This window comes from Papaver somniferum, chromosome 4 (assembly GCF_003573695.1).
Source record: "Papaver somniferum cultivar HN1 chromosome 4, ASM357369v1, whole genome shotgun sequence".
NCBI lineage: Eukaryota > Viridiplantae > Streptophyta > Magnoliopsida > Ranunculales > Papaveraceae > Papaver > Papaver somniferum.
In genome coordinates this window covers 143,669,587-143,688,643 of record NC_039361.1, presented here as the reverse complement: position 1 = coordinate 143,688,643, position 19,057 = coordinate 143,669,587, and the positions used below count along the sequence as shown (strand labels likewise).

At 33.4% G+C, this 19,057-nt stretch overlaps 1 long non-coding RNA gene across 1 annotated transcript; it reads left to right on the top strand.

Moving 5' to 3' along the window:
• The first annotated feature begins 3,512 nt into the window (after positions 1-3,512).
• LOC113274332 lies at positions 3,513-4,329 on the top strand. Its single transcript, XR_003322957.1, has 2 exons — positions 3,513-3,851; positions 4,113-4,329. It is a non-coding gene; the product is annotated as an uncharacterized LOC113274332 (long non-coding RNA).
• The last annotated feature ends 14,728 nt before the right edge of the window (positions 4,330-19,057 follow it).

Below are 19,057 nucleotides of genomic sequence, written 5' to 3'. Positions count from 1 at the left end.
ATGAGTAAGTGATTTTCACAACTATATAAGTTTTTACGGTATAACAATGATGTGTCTTGAAAATACCACCATTAATTGTAACTTGCATTGATGTTTAATAGTAAAATTGAAAAACATAAGTACTTTATAATTTAAAAATTAAGTCATATTGTTTTAGTTTGTTTATGCTTCCATTCTCTAACTCGGAAAAACAAGAAAATGAAGTATAACAACAATTGAAATTTACCTGTAGAAGGATGTAGAAACTTTGATCGCGGATTGTTGATTGCTTATATGAATATTCTTGCATCATTATCCTTGCTTTCCTAACCGGCTAAAACCTAAGTGAAACACATATCAAAATCACAAACACATATCATATTTTGGGTGAGTAAAATCTTCCTCCCTCGATATGGTATTTGGGTTGCACCACTCGGAACTGACGCATTAATATGTCAATTACGACACTGGTTAATTTCTAGCGTCTGATATGAAAAGAAGACACCTTTATCTTATGATACAGATGATATTGGATGAATGTCTTATAATAAGTCAAAGGAAGGACGACATTGCCAGGATACCTTCAAACGGCTTTGATTATGCCCTGACCTTCCTGAGTCCTAACTTAACTATTTCCTAATGTCAATCAATTTCCTAAATTAACCTAACTTTCACTATTGATTTCCTAATCTAACCATATTTTTTAAATTAATTATTATCGATTTTCCAATCTAACTATATTTCTTAATCACAAGTTCAAGACAGTTTTTAACATTAATTCTAACCAATACGCCGGTTAAACTTAACATCATCATGCCAGTTCATCGACCCTGGTCATCTTTAAACTAGTTGATATCTATATTATAAGGTAAGAATAATTCCTATGAGCTAGATTGAGCTGCGGATTAGCAGAAAAGTGTTGCAGTTCAAAAAAAAGTGTGGCATGCTTGTTAACACTAGTTCTCTCTCCTAGCATGTGCTCACAGTTGAACTAGCAGCGAGATTGAAGCATTGAATGGTTCAGTGCTTAAAAAGTGACCTTTACGCTGAATAGTTCAGCGCTGGGAGATTAATTTTCTGATCTAACGACTGAGAGTTAAAGCACTGAACCAAACAACGCTGGCCAGTGGTCCCAAATGACGTGGATTGTTAATATAGCTGCTAGATTAGCACTTCCATGAGACTTAGGAGGTTTCCTTAAATGACGTGGATTGCTAATCTAACTGCTAGATTAACACCCACCGGACTTAGCCTAAGAAATAAAGGTGTTTGTGTAGCCTGCAAACCCGACCCTTAAAATTATCATCGCAGGACATGGATCCATTATTGCTTGATATATATACATAATTCGTCCATCGTGTGCATGAGCAAGATTTTAATATTTTTCACGACGCGGATTATGCCACGACCCAAGAAAACTAACCCTAACCTAACCACTAATGATAAACTGATGTAACAGATGCTGATGTGATGTGTTTAGTTTAAGGTAATGGATTGAATTGCACCGTTAATGGATTGATTCAAATGGGCCTTATTGATGTCGTTTTCTGCTTTGAAAACCGAGGTCTTTACAAATGGGCCTTAATTGTTACATAGTAGATAGTTCATATGTTATTAAAGTCTGACCAAACTTAAAATTCATTTCTGTCTTTACGGTTTTATTGGAACATTTCCTCTAATTGTTCTTTGGGCTAAGTCGTATGGGATAGATTGAGCTACTAGATTAGTCAAAAAGTGTTGTCTATTTGTTAATACTAGTTCTCTCTCTTAGCATTTGCTCGCAATTGAACTAGCAGCGAGATAGTAGCGTTGAATAGTTCAGCGCTAAAAAAATTATCTTTTCGCTGAATGGTTCAACGCAGATTGATTTATTTTTCGATTTGACGGTTGAGATTGGTTGCTCTGAACTAAACAGAGCTGGGTGGTAGTCCTAGCTGACGTTGACTGAAATTTATTTCCTAGATTAGCATTCCCATAGGACTTAGGAGGTAGTCCTAGCTTACATGGACTGCTAATTTAGCTGTTAGATTAGCACCCATAGGACTTAGCCTTAGAAAATTGAGGAAGAGAAAGGAGGTAGTCCTAGATGACGTGGACTGCTAGATTAGCACACCATATGACTTTGTCTTATAAAATTGAGGAAGAGAAGTTGGAGAAGCTTGCACACAAGGTAAACATATCATATTGGGGTTGTTTGGTAACCATTATTTTAATGGATTATTATCCCATAATCAATTAAACAGATTATAATGGATTCTATATGTGTTTGGTAACCATTATAATAATTGATTATTGTAATCATAATTGATAAAAATCCATTATTTCCATAAACAGAAAAAAAATTGTTTTGAAAATTTATTATAGTCAATTATTTTTTTCTAACAAACTCAAATTGATTTTTTTTCTTCTTATTTTCTCTAAACTATCAATAGAAAGACAAAAAAATAACATAGGACTAAAAAAATCCTAGATCATTATTCTTTCCTCTCTTTTTTGAGATCATCATTCTAAGATAATCAATTATTTGAAAAAAGTGTTTGTGAAAATTTATTTTAAAAATGATTATATCAAAATCATTTGTCAATTTATTTGGAAGATGATTTTGCAGTATTAATCTTTATAGATTTTATATATTAAGATATTTTAATTAAAAATAGAAAAAAACCAATACATATAGGTGGAAATGTCGGTGAAAGGTAACCGAACAACAAGTTGGACCCAACACCTTTTTGAATAACAATTTATGATTATTTATAATCATAAATTTTACCAAACAAGCCCATCCAGTTTTTTCAGAAGACATTTTAATGAGTTTATTCACGCGGAGCTGGATGGAGTCTGTTACAGATAAACAGACGCTTTTAATGAGCTGGGAATTTGAGACATGACTTCAATGAAAAACATCGAGAAAAAAAGAGTTCGAGGAGTATAAATGCACCACCTCTAAGAAAGGACAAAATCTTACATTTCAAGTATGTATAAAATGAATAAACATTCAGAAAACGCCTTTACATTGGGGTTTTGGCGACATCACTTTCAGGCAGAACGGCTTTTATCGTTATCAACTACGTTTATAAGGTTTCTAGTTCCTACGTGCCATTTATATTTTAGGTCCTTATATATTTTGGTTATTTTTTAAAATCCACCACGGACTCCCCATGATAGTTTACAAATTACACCGAACTCCTTATTGCATCCACGGCCTTCATCACACTAAGACGTTGAAAGTCAGATGATCCAATGGGTGTGAACAATAGTTCACACATAATCCTACGACCGAATCCAACGGTTCAATTTTATTCCTTGTTCAAATTGGTTAGCAGTTTCAACTTTTCCTGGCTCTCATTAAAAGGGGAGATTAATTAATTAAGACAATTAATTGGTTGTATGTCTCGACTAATATGACTCGATTTTTCGGATAGAATATTAATATGGACTAATTATTCGTTAATCCAAAATAATTTAAAGTGAAAATGTTATATATACCCCTCGTATGAGTGAGCCTTTACAAATATTCTTATCAACTAAAATTATACCCCTCCTTTTCTAGGAAGGAACTCATTTAATCGTTAGTACCAATTTTACCCCTTTATATACAGTAAAATGATGTTGGTTTCTTCCGAATGAATATCAGATCTCTTTTTTATCTCTCTCTTTCCTCCTCCCTCAAAAACAACCACCACCACCATATTTATTGTCGTTGTCATCACATCACAATTTGAGCACCACTTTTACTCCACTACCACCTCTATTTCCATCGATCTAACTACCAGTTCCAACACCACCTCAAAATTAAAGTGAAAAAATACCTTCGTTGAAGAACAGAAGCAAAGAGATCTTTGCCGAAACTTCATCAGCAGCAGAAAATGAAGGTTTGCCATCCGCATCATCATCTTCTTCTCATTTGAAACTCGTTTTACCATTGATTTTTTTCAGTTTCAGTTGAAGATTTAGAAGATCTATAGATCTGATTTTAGATTTCTGTTTGTAATTTTTGGTTTTTAGATTTTTATTATTCATTTATTGAAGTTCAATAACCAATCATGTTGATGTAATTTTAGTTTCTGTATTCATCATTTTGTTTCAGAAATTCTTGGAATTTTAATTTTGTGTTTGTTACTGATTTAATTCAGGTTTATTTCGGTGTTTACAATGTCGAGGTTATTGATTCATCAACGTGATTATTGCTTGTTTCAGGTTTTCATTTTGATTTTTTGTTCGAACTTTGGTGTATACTCTAGATGATAAGTACTATATTTTGTTGGTTTTTCTGTTATTTCGTGTTCAAATTTGACTTAGATGTGTTTATATTCATATTTATTATTTTGTTGATTTATCATTAACAAGAAATGAAATGTTGTCGTAACGTAAGATGGTTTGGAGAAGCTTGTGAGTGGTCTTACCAATGAAGGTTAGGCGCTCAAAAAGGAAAGACGTGGACACTCAGTACCCAAGTCCAAGTAGGGAATGTATAATACGAGGATGTCTTGTTTCATGAGGTGGTGAGAGTAGCGTTAATCGAAAGGATTCTTGAGGCTAGCATCATCTTAAGTATTGAGTCTGGAGATAGTTGTATCTTTCTTGATATCCGTGATACTAAGAACCTCAAATTTGGTAAAGCATATATCTGAAGTACATTAGCATTGCCTGAGCGGAGTAGGTAGCATGGTGGTAGTCCCTACTCTTGACGTGATGAACAAGATGAATGAGCTTCTCAGTTGGATGGGAGTCTTGATGTAGAGAGATTCTATAAATTACGCTCCAAACCGCAGTACTGCCATTATGATTTATCATTCTGACTCTCGTTCAGGTGCCTGCTTCTAGATTTCTAGGGATTCGTACTTCATAAACGCCGTGATAAATTTTCTACAACATTTATTCTCCCACAAGGTGTAACACTCTCTTTCAAAAAAGTTAAACAGATGTGGGTAGTCAAGACCTTCTGGCTCGTCAGTCCCCGAATAGCTCCCTTGGAATCCAGCGGACATGAGATGCTTTGATACAATTATTATAATTTTATCTATTTGATCCTTAATGACGAACGATTAGTGATATCACATGGTTCTTCATCGTATCCTAAGATAGGAGTTTAGAGATTCCAGGATTATCAGTGAATGTTGAAGTGTTTTTGGCTTGCTCTGTGGTGTCGCTCAATCATAGGCCTGAGAAAATTGAGTAACTCCGGTGACCATGTCTCCTTGATTCTTAGCAAGGATCTCTTGCCTATGCATCAAATCGGCTATGGTAGGAAGATCTTGAATGTTTCCGGTTTCTTTGTTATCTTGTACAAAGAGAGGTGAGTTGACAATATCAGCATCGATTCCAGTTTTGTCGTAACTGTTCGTGAAGGGGATATCACATGTATTGTTGGATTGGCGTCATTGTTGTTGATATAAGGATTGGTACCAGGATAAAGGAGCAGTGGCACCAGGAGTACCACCAGCGCTTGTATTGAGATTAGGGTTGGTGGTTGAACCTAACCTAAGACCGGATATTTTCTATGAAATTGAAAGAAATTGAATCGAGAGAAATTGACTTTGAAACCGAGAGATTAATCCCCCCCTGTGTCGCCAATTTGTTTATGGGTAAAAAACTGATTCTGCTGAAAATGGTAAAATGGGGTAGGTTGATGAGAAATGGGTCTAAACCCTAAAAAAATGTACTGCACGGAAGTGATTTAAATTCGAGATATCAGTAGTACTTTAGATTCGAGAGATCAATCTGTACAAGTCTGGCTTAAACTAAGAAATGTCCTTTCTAGTCTTGCTTCGGTCACAATGGAAGAAGAAGAGTTGGTCTTAGGAAGGGAAGCATATGAAGTATTGAGATCAGAGTGATAGACTCTTTGAGGTGTGATGGTGTATGAATGTATATCAGAAGATAGAACTCGCTTGTTGATGATAAATGATGTGTTCTCTTTCTCATAATGAGTGTGTTGCACACCGCATGTCGTAGACCGCCAGACCAATACCCTAGTGAACATCCCCCATTTGTGACATTGTTGGTGTCTCGAGTATTTTGGTAGAAAATACTAATTTGATGTGAAATCGGAGGTGACCTGCATGAATCTTCACACCTTATTGATGAGGCTGACAAGTTGTGAGAGTATGTCATGTTACAGTTTTGAGAGTCTTAAATAAGTTGTGAGAGTTCATCTGTGTCAAATAGTATTGACATGCTTGGATGAACAGGTGATGCCGAATGTGTCTATTGAGTAAGTTCAAGCACTGTTTGTCATGATATCAACGAGAGGTGATGGGTGGTCATGAAAGAGTGGAGAAAAATATATATGAGTATAGAAGTAGTCACGCATATGTAGCAGGACATATGGTCTCATAATCGCATTAACACACCTCTTGAATGAAAGAATGAATGGAAATTTATTTTAATGTACGAAGAAATTCGTGAAATTTCGTAGTCAGAAAATTCAGATGTGAGACCCTTCACCAAAACTGTTATAAATTCTTCATACGAAATCAGATTTTGATGGTTGACCCCACCAGTCTAATCAGCAGAGACTTCCTATCTTTTTGCAAGAAGATTTAGGTTTTGAGCTCGTTTAGAGGTAAAACATCCTGAAAGTAAAAACTCGGGAAGAATTCAAGAGGAATTTTGTCAGTTTTAGTCCATGACGTAGCTCGCTCTTTAAGTTGTATCTTTTAACTCGTATATTCGATTGTTGTGATCTTTTAATTAGTACGTTATACTAGACATCCATACGAAAAAATTTAGTATGTGATTTTTTAGTATGTTATAAGACGTTCATCCAAGTTGAATAGATATGATTGGTCGGAAGGGAAAAAGGGATGGTCGACCAAGTTGAATAAATATGATTGGTCGGACATGTGAATCGGGGGCCAACCAAGTTGCCTGGTTATAGATAACACGTCCGTCCAAGTTAGAGAGTTATTATTGGTCAGTCACTGTGAGCACGTCAGGTCAGGTTCGAGCGTTCTGATTGAACGAAATAAAATTTGGGTGACAGGTGAACTCCATGAGACCTGATTGGTTGATCATGGAAGGTGAGAGGCACGTCGAGTTGGTTGCCCGGAACAATTTTGTGACTAGCAGTCATGGCTAACCCTAATTCCAATTTTGTTTGTTTCTCGACCATAATTAGGATTTTATTGCAACCAGTCATGGGAGGTCTTCACTCCACGCTTGGGCAAGCTAGACTTCGATCAATAGGAGTTATGATACTATGCATCACGCCAAATTGAGAAAAAATGGAGAAATTTTTCTTCTCATGAAATTGAGTAAAAATTAAAGAATTTATGTTTTTAGGAGTTCAGCTAAGGAACACAACACTATAACATTTTTACAATTAAGTAGTGAGGTATATATCGAGAGATATTCCAAAACGACAGTTTTTCCCTTTTCGCTCGACTTTCCAAAAAATGACCATTTTGCCCCAGGTACAAAACTTGATGAATATGATTTTTCACGTTAGATTATAAAATAATTGTCTTACCCATGTAGTATAAAACTTGTCAAAAATCCACCATCAACACTAGTATGCCATAGTCCGTTCTGATTTATATAAATTGAAGAATCTATTTTATAAAGTAATAACCATACACTCTAACCTCGTATAAAGTGTAGGTTGTGAAGTAGTGCTGAAGTGGAGGTTGTGGAGAATGTGTCGAATACCATGTCCCTCTTGTTATGGAAGACTGGATGGTTATACACCTACTACTCTTATACTCTGTCAGTAGTTCGCACGTTTCAGACACTTTCTCGTATTGGATGTATTATTACATCGCATGTCGTAAACCGCCGTACCAATATCCTATGGAATATCCTTACATTTGTGATATTTTTGATGTCTCGTGTAATTTTAATATAACTAAATAATACTATTATGAAGTTAGATAAGACTTTCTAAGTCAAACAGTTGACTAGTGGCCTGTCATGCCTGACTAGTCATGACTGATAAATCTGGATGAGTCAGACAATACTAGTGAGACTTGTAGGGAATAAGCAAACTAAAATGAAAATGTATTTATTAAGGCATTATATCAAGTCTTTGAGAAGCTCAGATGAGCAATATGAATTTAAGTGTATCAATACGCATTGACATGCCTTAGTGAACATGTGATGCCGGATGTGGGCATGGAGTGAGTCAAGCACTATATTTCATGTCATCAACGTGAGGTGATGGATGGTCAGGAAAGAGTGGATAATAAATTATAGGAGTATTGAAGTGATGAAGCATATGTAACAAGACATATATGTTAAGTCATACGTGATAAGACATCTTGGCTAGACTTTATAATAAGTTATTCGTGATCAACCTTATAATATAAATTGTACATATGAAAGTCATATGTGTCTTGACATAATGAGAAGTCACATATGACAAACCAATCTTTTTATGGATTTATCTTTCCAGAATATTTATTAAGACATATATGGCATGTCACATGTGACAAGCCAAGTTTTATGGAAATATGGATTACTATGCCAGACACATGTGGCCAGGCACATATGACTAGTTGTATATGAGAAACAAAGGTAATAAGATATTTGTGTCATGATGTAAACGATGATTATCCCTATTCATATAGTTTCATAGATATCCAAATCATCTCTACTAATTTTCATTTTCGGTATATTATATTAGAGTTTGGAGTTGAATTTTAAGGTAGTGCTTACAAAAAAAAAGGTGAAAATCTATAAAAGAAACTGTAATAGGTTGTCTGTATACCAGAAGTACAAGAACTTCTGCTTCTGAACTTCTAGAAGTTTCTCTTGAGAAGTTGAAAACATGGTTAAAAATTATAAAGCATTTATAATGAAAAATTAATAAAATATTAAGTGAAAGTTAATTTATAAAGATAATTATAAGATATTTATGATGTAAAAATATATTTATAATATAAGATTAATGAAAGTTTATTTATGAAGATAATCATAAGATATTTATAATGTAGGATTAATAAAATATTTATTATGAGAAATTATTGATATACAACTATGATGTAAACCACCACAACTGTTGATTTAGCTTTTCCTAAACAAATCTTGGCCACTCTTTATCTTTCCATAATAGCAAGGGTGTTATATAAATTACGTATAATCATGTTAGATTATTTATTGAAAATAACTTCTAGTGAAATTATTTTGTACTTTGAAACATAAGCCCGGAGAACAGAGGCTTTTGTATACATGTAAGATTATTTTGTAAATACCAATCTATTGTCAAATTATAATGTGTAATCTGAATAACCCTATAAGTTTCTCTCTAAGTTTATCTATCAAGATGAAATCAAAATTCTATTTCCTCTAATGTCTAAACCTAGACAAAAAAAGTTGTGAATAAATGAAACCCCGACGACATGTGATAGCCAAATTTTCATAACCTGGCTAATCACAAAATACATGGACCCCTAATTTCGCACAATTTTGATGCCTCCTCCTTTTTAGTCTCGCACAATTTTCAGTTTCAGAGGAACCCAACTTTCTAAACTTGAAAATTTTTAAGCACTACAAGTTCTCCTCCGTCCATCTCCCATTTTAATGGCAGCACCAAATTTCTCCTTAATTGAAACTTGGCTTAAATGGAATTTAACATTCCGATAATGATTGGGAGGACGGCTACAATAGCCAACAATTTAAAAATTCCTTGCACCTATACGTATTTAGGTGAAGTTGTTAGTTAGGGTCTGCTTTTGTCGGGCCGCGCATAATCTCTAACGTCGAAAATAATAAGATGCTTAAAATCAATGGTCACCAAATCAAACAACCAACAATTGATCGAGACCGTAGGATGACCGGAATCAATGTCCTTAATTGACCATAGATAAAAAACCTTCTTCCTTATAATAAAGATATATAAAAAAGATTTTCTCATATGTTGTTAGCTCAGAGTAGTTTAAGGTCATGGATGTATGTTTCGGTAGACGAAGATTGAGAGAAAATTGAAACAATATTGAGCGGAACTATACTCTTAGATTTGAGTTTTTTCCTCTCCGCAATCTATCTCCCTTCACAACTTTATTTCTGATTTCCGTTTGCTCTAAAGTAAGGAATTAGATCTTTCAAACCCACTCATCCTACCGAATTTGGCGACAAATCAATTGGTCAATTTTATGGGAAGGTAGGTTTGTTATTTTCAGTTGACCAAATTTTTCCATTTTGATTTTGATTTTGAGGTGGGAATAAAAGAATATGTAATGAATTTTTCTCAAATAAACGTGTATTCATGGGATTGACAGAAACCGTGAATTTACCAATTGGAAGGAAAAATCAGGACCGGTCTTTATCTTTCTAACTTAGCGAAGCTTCATTGTATCATTCTTACAAAAACAAATGTCTTTTGTCCAATCCAATGGACGTCAATAAGCTATTTTGTGTGATCGACGGCTGTCATTCTTCTAAAAGTGCAAAACATAAATCGTGGCCGGGAATGAACCCTCATTTCATGCTCTGATCCGACATCCCAGATCGATTCTTGCATTTAATCCTCTCTGTGGTTACGGAACTCATTATCACTGCAACCGGTGAATCCTCCTTTCACTTAACCCCCCTATTCCGTTACAGATATAAACTAGGGCTTTAATTCAATTAGGGCTATTATGATTGTTCTCCTCCATTAACAACAAATTTTTTTTGTTGAAGGGATTTAACAACAACTTGATTTGCGCCATACCTTCAATTCCTTCGGTTCATACCCAACTTAATTTGATGTGTTACGTTAGAAGAGCTACCCCTTTGAAATGTTCCTTTACATAAATCTCAACAAGGGTTATCATCTTCCCATGTTTCTCCATTTGTTTCTCCTGCATTGTTTCTTCTGCATACTCTCTCGAGATTATTAGGTAAATATTATCTTCAAATTGATTTTTCTTTTAACTTTGTACTTGATTAGGTTCTTCAATTGGAATTTTGTTTCTTCGATATGTTCAATTGATTTTTCATTGGGATCATGTGTTTAAATTGTGTTAGGTGTTTTCTTAATTGGTTTTGAAGGTATTTCAAATAATGAAAGTTTCTCAGTGTTTTAGTTTTGATATTGATAAACACGGGGTTTATCAGTTATGGAAGAAAAACTTATTCAGCTAAATTAGATTTAATCATCATCAACACCAGAATCATCATCAATTGAAAATTCCTGGCTAGAAAACTCATCCAAGGACCAAGGTAATTGGAACTTTTATGTTTTAGCGAGTAATATATTATTTTTTAAATTTAGTTGGGATTTGAATGTTGTGTTATTTTTATTCAATCTTTTTGATTTATTATTTGTTTTGATCGATTGGTTTTGCTATAAATTTTGATGTATTATTATTGCATATTTTTGTTGGTTGAGGACATAGCGACAAAAGATCCAGCATCCATCTCAGGTAAATCATTTAAATCAACAATGAGATACCCACCTCTAGCTGTTGTGTTTCTCAGATTTAAATGGCGTGTGATTGTTGTACAGTGATGATAATTTTCCTGAAGGAATACTATTGAGTGACAGTTTGATAATGATGCATTGCCAAATATCATGATAAAATTAAGAAATACTATTGGCTAATATTCTGTTGCATTGTCTTTCAGCAATTTAACACAGCTTTGCTAGCTTACTAATTCCCCTTAATTTTGGTTTGGATGTACACAAACTCGATTTAGTCTACTTGGACGGTGTATCAAGATAAAAACATTCAAATTTAACTTTTTTAAAATGCCTACTTAACTAATAAATTAAAGATTTAATGGACTGTTTTCTGTCGGCACGAACAAGAATTGAAAGAGTGTATGGTTTACTATAGTAATAAAAATACCCAAGCCTATATTTTTAATTTTGTAGGAAACCATACACTCTTCTATATGTATCGTTTTTTTTAGATGGTAATGTATCTATCATTAGTTTTTGAATTAGTTCCAACTTAGGTTTTTAATATACCAAGGATTTCTTTGTCGACTTCGTGTTTAAGATCTTAGTTCAGCATATGTGTCCATTGCTCCCAAAACAGTTTGACTCCCGAAACATTAAGTCCAAGGCATTACAGAATTAGAAGTTTCCATGCAGGTCTACAAATTATTGCCATATAATTTTGATATTTACTTTATAGTTGTCTACCGTTATAAATTTAATTCTTCGGTTTAGGTCAAAGAACATAGGCTTCTAAGTTTCAGGACAAGAAATAGGTCCGCATTCAATCACAGTATGAAAAATCAGAACTTAATGTTTACTACCTAGGTGAAATTAGAGATGCCGTTTGAGTCTTTGATATTTATAGTGGAACATTGTTGATGAAACTTGAATCTTATTCCTTTTACATGTCGATGTGGCACCACACCAGAAGGTTATATCTTCCTCTCGCAAGAGTATGTTAGACCGCAAGGGAAATTATGAGTTCGTACATTATACCACTAATTCTTACTTGACGCCAAGGTATGTAATTCGCCCCGATCCAACTATTGCTTTAAAATTCATTTATATGTATCTGAATGATATTTTTCTTTTGTAAAGTTTACAATATTGTTGTTCTGCATCATGAATTGAAACAGTATACTAATTAAAAATTTGAAGTATGATGCCTCATTTTTCTCTTAGTTATCTTTTATCAATCCCAATTAATAGTGTGTTATTGACTATTATGTTTCCTTTCAGGAGGGGAGAGGTCGAACGGTTTAGTGGTCAAAAGTTCTAATGTAGCTTAGTGTAGCATCAACGGTGTATACATATATCTAATCAGTTGGTAAATCTGACTACTTTTTTTCTTCTCTCGAGTTGCATAATAAATTTATGATCACTTTCTCTTCTATTTTGATGAGCTTTTATTTTTTGCAAAAGATTGTCATGTTATTGGTGGAAAATAAAGATAGGTTTGTTGTGGGAAGAATTAACAATTGTACTGTGCAGCTAAGGATTTACTGAACCCCTGCTCCAAAATGGTTAAAACTTTAGATGTTGTAATATATACGCGATGCTTTTTTTGGGTAACATACTTATATATTGTTAAATATAAAATGCTAGCCGAGATGTGGCTGCTTCATAATTTCAAATTCCCTATTAGGCTATTACCCTTCTTTCAATAACTTGCATGACTTACTTAAACTGAGTTTCTAATGGGAATCTATACAGTTACTGTAATACTTCAAAGTGGAATGATGTGTATGATCAATTTCGTTTTCGGGTGTATATTACCATCTTCCGCACCCTTTATTCTTAACCGGTATCTTTAGGGAGCAAGAAGTTTGTGATCTGGCTAAAATAGCTCACAATATGGAAGTGTTGATTATCATCATTACTCGCACACGCTTTAGAGCCTAATTACCTCTAGATATGTAAGCTCATGTTCAACGGATCATTTATAAGTTTAAATTGCAAATTTCTCATATATTTGATGATTTATTTGTATTTAGGATACTATTGACGCATTTTAAAATTTTAATTAGATCAGGATACTTGAGATTTTAGGTGAGCTCTTTTATGGATTAGAACATACAGAATGTAGTGCACAATCCCTTATGTTCAAACGCCATGCACGGTTAGTTATGGTTTTTAAGATTATATGGCTTGGCTTCACAAATTTAAGGTTTTGAGTTTTTATATGTTTTTAAAATTAAAAAATCTGGTTGAACAAATAAATTCTTGAATTTTTTTAAAATCTACAACATAATGGATGTTGGTAAAGCCGTGATATGTCTTCTACAATATTTTGTTCAACAACATTTTGACGAAATATCTCTCTTTTTTGTACATGAATGTAGGTCATTCTATTCATTTGTTTTTGTTTTTATGTACGAAAGCATCTAAGGCTAATTATGTTTTTAAGTTTATCTATTAGAAGATGGTTGTGGATATACTTCCTAATGGAAATGGGTTGAGATGATTTAATATCATATTGGTGATGTATGCTCTAGCTTCTAAGAACGTTCCGGGGACTCTGTTTAACTTATAAGATTTGGGTGAAGGCGTTGATAAAATTTCTGACACGACGTTCATTTTTCTCTTTTTTCCTTCAGTCAACCGTAAAAAATAACATCGCTGGAAGAATGTGGAAGCCGTACACTACATGAAATACTTGGGCCAGAGAGTATAATTTATGTTCATCAATTTGGTTATCCGAACATACCATTTGGTAATGGAAATGAATTGAGGATTTTATTGTGTTTGAATACTAATAATAATACCTATAAAGTGATAGTCTGGGTACATAATTTACTACCTCAGTTTCTGGAAAAGTGTTACTTTCACTTTTTCATTTTAGCCTAAAAATATGGCAAATTGAAAAAGTGAAAGTAACGCTTTTCCAGCAACGGAGGGAGTATTAAATTTAACATGATTATTTCTCAATTAATTTGCATCTATTTATCCATTCATTTATCCTGCTCTTAAGTTGCGGAAGAACAAGGATCTCTATGCGTGTCATATGAGCTAATAACATCCCATTTTACATATGAGCTAATGACATCCCATTTTACAGTAACACTACATATGAGTAACGGCCCGAGACAATAATGCTCAAGTATACATACCTAAAGTACATCCCTTACCATAACGACACCTCCCGATAATAAGTAATCTTTTGTGTATTGATTTTACCTTTTGCCCGATTGTTTGTAGTAATTATATAACATGACATTTTTTGGTTTATTTTACTTTGTTGATCTTTCACGTATTTTAACCGAGATTATTTTATTAATAAGACCATCAACCGCAACTTCTAATTTATAATGTTACTCATTTTGTAGCGACACAAAATTAACGTAGCCTATTGATACGCACCAACCGCTTCCACCACTACAAAACCATCTAATACCATTTATTTATCCACCACAACCGCCGCGTCCTCCCGTTGGCCGTTTGTCGTACCCCTAATTTTAAATCACACACATCATGAGTAAGGTTTTGATTGAACAAACTTAGGTTGTTAATTAATTTATTCAATGATATTTTTTATTGTTATATACTCTGTTGTATTGCAATCAATTTTATTTTAACCCGTTTTTGAATCAGGATGAAATCAAAACTCTATTTCTACTAAGTCTAACAAATATGAACGAAAAATTGGTTCTTGAGAAAATATCACATTTATAGACCAAAAAGTTTTGAATAGATTGAAACCCCGACGACCTGTGATAGCCAAATTTTCATAATCTGGCTAATCACAAATTTTTGTAGCTAAATTTTCATATTTTCACAAAATATGATATCTGTTTTTATCAATCGTGATGACCAACTATATTTTTCATGATACAATGTTGCATGTGTTGCAAATATACAGAACTAATAATGTTCACAACTATTCACCAACCACACCACTATAAAACCACCCTTCGGCATTATTTTTTCCACCACCACTAATATTATCGCCTCCACCACCACCGCTTCTACCAGCCATTATTTCTTCCACTACTAACCACTAGTTTCTATTGATATAATTTTTATTAAAATTATTTATTAACGTAAAAATACATATTTATTAGATTAATTAAGAGGACATTAAATTATGAAAATTTAATAAATTATTCATTATGAGAGATTAATGAGACACTAATTAATAAAACACTCATAATGATTAATTTTAATTAAATCAAACCACAACCATGTATTTAACTTTCCCAAAAATGAATCTGGACCACTCTTTAACTTGCCTAAGTTGTCCAAACTAGGCTTTATAAGGGAGAAAACAAATAAATAAGTTTGGCAAATTTACATGTCAGAAGTTAAAATATAATTTTATTGTTGTATTTTATTTTTTAGTGAATTACTGTTATATTCATTAGAAATTAAAATTATTAATTTTGAGGCAACAACAATATTGATTCTAACTTGGAATTCTTCATAACAACTGTCAAGGCCAATTTGTAGGACGAGAAGCATGTGCATTTGGTAAAGTGATTCAAGGAATGGACACGATATTTTCAATAGAGAGTGGATCCGGGACTTATAATAGGAGACCCAGGAAGAAGGTTGTTATTGGTCACTCTAAAGACATATCTACGAGCAAGTGGGACAAAAAAACATGAAGAAGTCTGACTATTCAACAAGTACTACAATACAAATGGTTTGGAGCGTTTAATTTGTGCACTAGCACACTAGCTAGATAACAATGTTATACAATGTATAATACACTCTCAGGTGTAGTCTTATGGATGAAAATTATCATTTTTCATTTGTCTAATGAAAATTTTCTGATTAAGTATAAACAAAAATATTGTAAAGAGAACAAAGCTTGTATCTACACATGTTGGCCATATATGTTTTCTAAGTCTTTGACTATTGATTTAAAAAAAAAATCACACTGGTAAACGGTTATGTAAGGACATATCAGCGCGGATACCATGTCGATAAGAATCTATTTCATGACGTCTATTTTGATATTCATTAGCAGATAAATTGGCATAAATGTTAATTTCAGAAGGATCACTTGGCCCTTTACCAGGTGCAATCATGACTTCAACTCCATACTCCGTGAATAAATCATTTTCCATGACGTGTCTTCTAATAAAGTTATGTGTTGCATATGATGTTATAACAACGTTTCTTTGTTTATGCTTCCATTCTCTAACTCGGAAAAACAAGAAAAGGAAGTATAACAACAATTGAAATTTACCTGTAAAAGGATGCAGAAACTTTGATCGCGGATTGTTGATTGCTTACATGAATATTCTTGCATCATTATCCGTGCTTTCCTAACCGGCTAAAACCTAAGTGAAACACATATCAAAATCACAAACACACATCATATTTTGGGAGTAAAATCTTCCTCCCTCGATATGGTATTTGGGTTGCACCACTCGGAACTGACGCATTAATATGAGTTCCATCAATCGCCCAAACACAATCCTACGCGTTTGCACAACATCCGTTCTCGTGGTCCTCACTAATAAAGAAACAGACAGAAGGAAGAGAACGAACACTTTCTTTAAAACTAACAAAACTAGTTAGTTATATTAGTTAGGAGAAAAAAAGCTAAAAAAAAAAAATAGAAAAAAAAAATTCGAACAATGTACAGAATTTTCATCAATCTTTTAATATAACCTACAAACCTTTTAATGGTATTTATCTTTTGTATATCTTCTTCTCTCAATTTTATACGTCTTTTTTAATTTTTCTCACAACTACTAAGTTTCTGGGAATAAAAAATGAAAGAGTAAAGTACTTTATAAGGAAAGAAAAAAATATTAGACGATATTTCCTAGGAGAAGCAGAAGCAGCTTCTATAAAAATGCCATAACTTTTTGCTAAACAAAAACAGTTTTTTTCTTCTTCTAGAAGTAGATTTAAAATGGCATTTCAGAACGAACTTTAACTTTTCAGCATAAGAAAGCGAAAAAGTCACTTCAGTGTGACCATCCAAATAACCTATAAATGATTTATAACCTATTTGGATACCTCCAGATAGTTGTTTTTTGACTTCTGAAAGCAAAAAAGTCATAAATTAGTTTGCGTGTGCAATTTCACAATGACTTATGTGAGCAAATAATTTACTAATTTCAGTGTTGAGTTGTAAAATCCTTTAGACATGGCTAGGTTTTTGGTAAACCTAAATTATTATACATTATTTAATTGACTATGTCGATATTGATTATGCTTTTTACTTTTGCGTTTATTTATTTTAATAATTTTTTTTCATCGATTCAAAAAAAAAAGAAAAAAACATATGGATTGGGTAGGGAATAAAGAAGAAAATGAAATGAAATTTTGTACAATGAGACGGTCAATTGGGTTATCTTTTATCCAAAGAACAATTTAAGCTATTACATGCACCTAAGATATTCTATGCCCCTGAGATATCCATCACCCGGGATGAAAATAGCCCGACGACTCAAATGAAACGGGAAAAATAAAATAAAAATAGATCTAAGTAATGATAACCAAACGAAGTAGGCAAAAATTGTCTCTCCCGATGTTCTTAGTTCTCTAGTCAAATTTTTGAACAAATTATTCCATTTCCATTGGAGCATCATTTTCTTAAGAAGACAACCTATCAAATGATCAATACATGTTAGGAAGACCATCTTATCACTGATTTCATCGGTTTTACCATTCTTGTATCAAATTGTTTCTCGGAGTTCGTTTTCTTTTTTCTTGTCGGAGTTTTCGATCTAGTATAGTTACAAGTATGCTGCTTTAATTTCGTTGTTATTCTTGATGTAGTTGATGTACCCATAATTTTGATTTTATATTAGTGAATAAGTCGACAGAAACTTTAGATATAAATAAAAAATTGACTAGATGAAATTATAGTGACTAAGATAATCAAGTTATCAAGGTAGCTGAGAGGGTACCAACTACCAAGTCCAAAATAGTTAACCAACGGATGATCAAATTTTATCAAAAAATAAATAAAATGAAAGCAGTCCTTGCTTCGCTTGATTGATTGTTTTCTAAATTAAGGGTGTATAAAACTTTCCCCGCAACCCAAGGCCAATACAGACCGCCCTGAGTCATGGCATACTGTAGAATCCCATGGCTCGTTAAGGGTTGGCCCAGCCTAGCCCATTTAAATAAAAAGGATGCGCACATGCCATTAGTTAAATTTTCGTACCTAATATTCTCCTTATTATCCCGTCATTATTACATGCCTTGTTATCCCGTTAAAATTGGTAATTTTTCTGGCACAAATGACTGTCTCATTTTTTCATCCTAGATTCTAATTCAATAAATTAACCACGAGATGAACAATCCAAGTTTAATGTTGTTATCTTTAGGCAGGTTCTTACGTGTATAGCAAAATACAAGGTATTCCACTTTTTTACCCACTATAGGTATAGCCAAGTAGAAAAATGATCGACTAAGTGACAAATATACCACTTAACCATGTGTTGTGCAGTGCAGTGTCTACTGAGCGATAGAGACTTCATCGCTCGATGGTCATTATACTGCTCGATTTTCATCATAACGCCAACGACTTTGTTTATTTAACTTGACATTATCTTTGTTGCTCAGTGGTTCATCATCGAACAGTCAAAAATCCGCCACTTAGAAATACTTAGTTTCAAACTCATTTCAACTCACACCTCCTCCACACGTCCCATAATTTTGTTTTCAATTATTGTATTAACACCTCTCAAAACTCCTCAAATTTTTCTGTAATACGAATTCTGAGTTTAACATGGACGAAATCAAAAA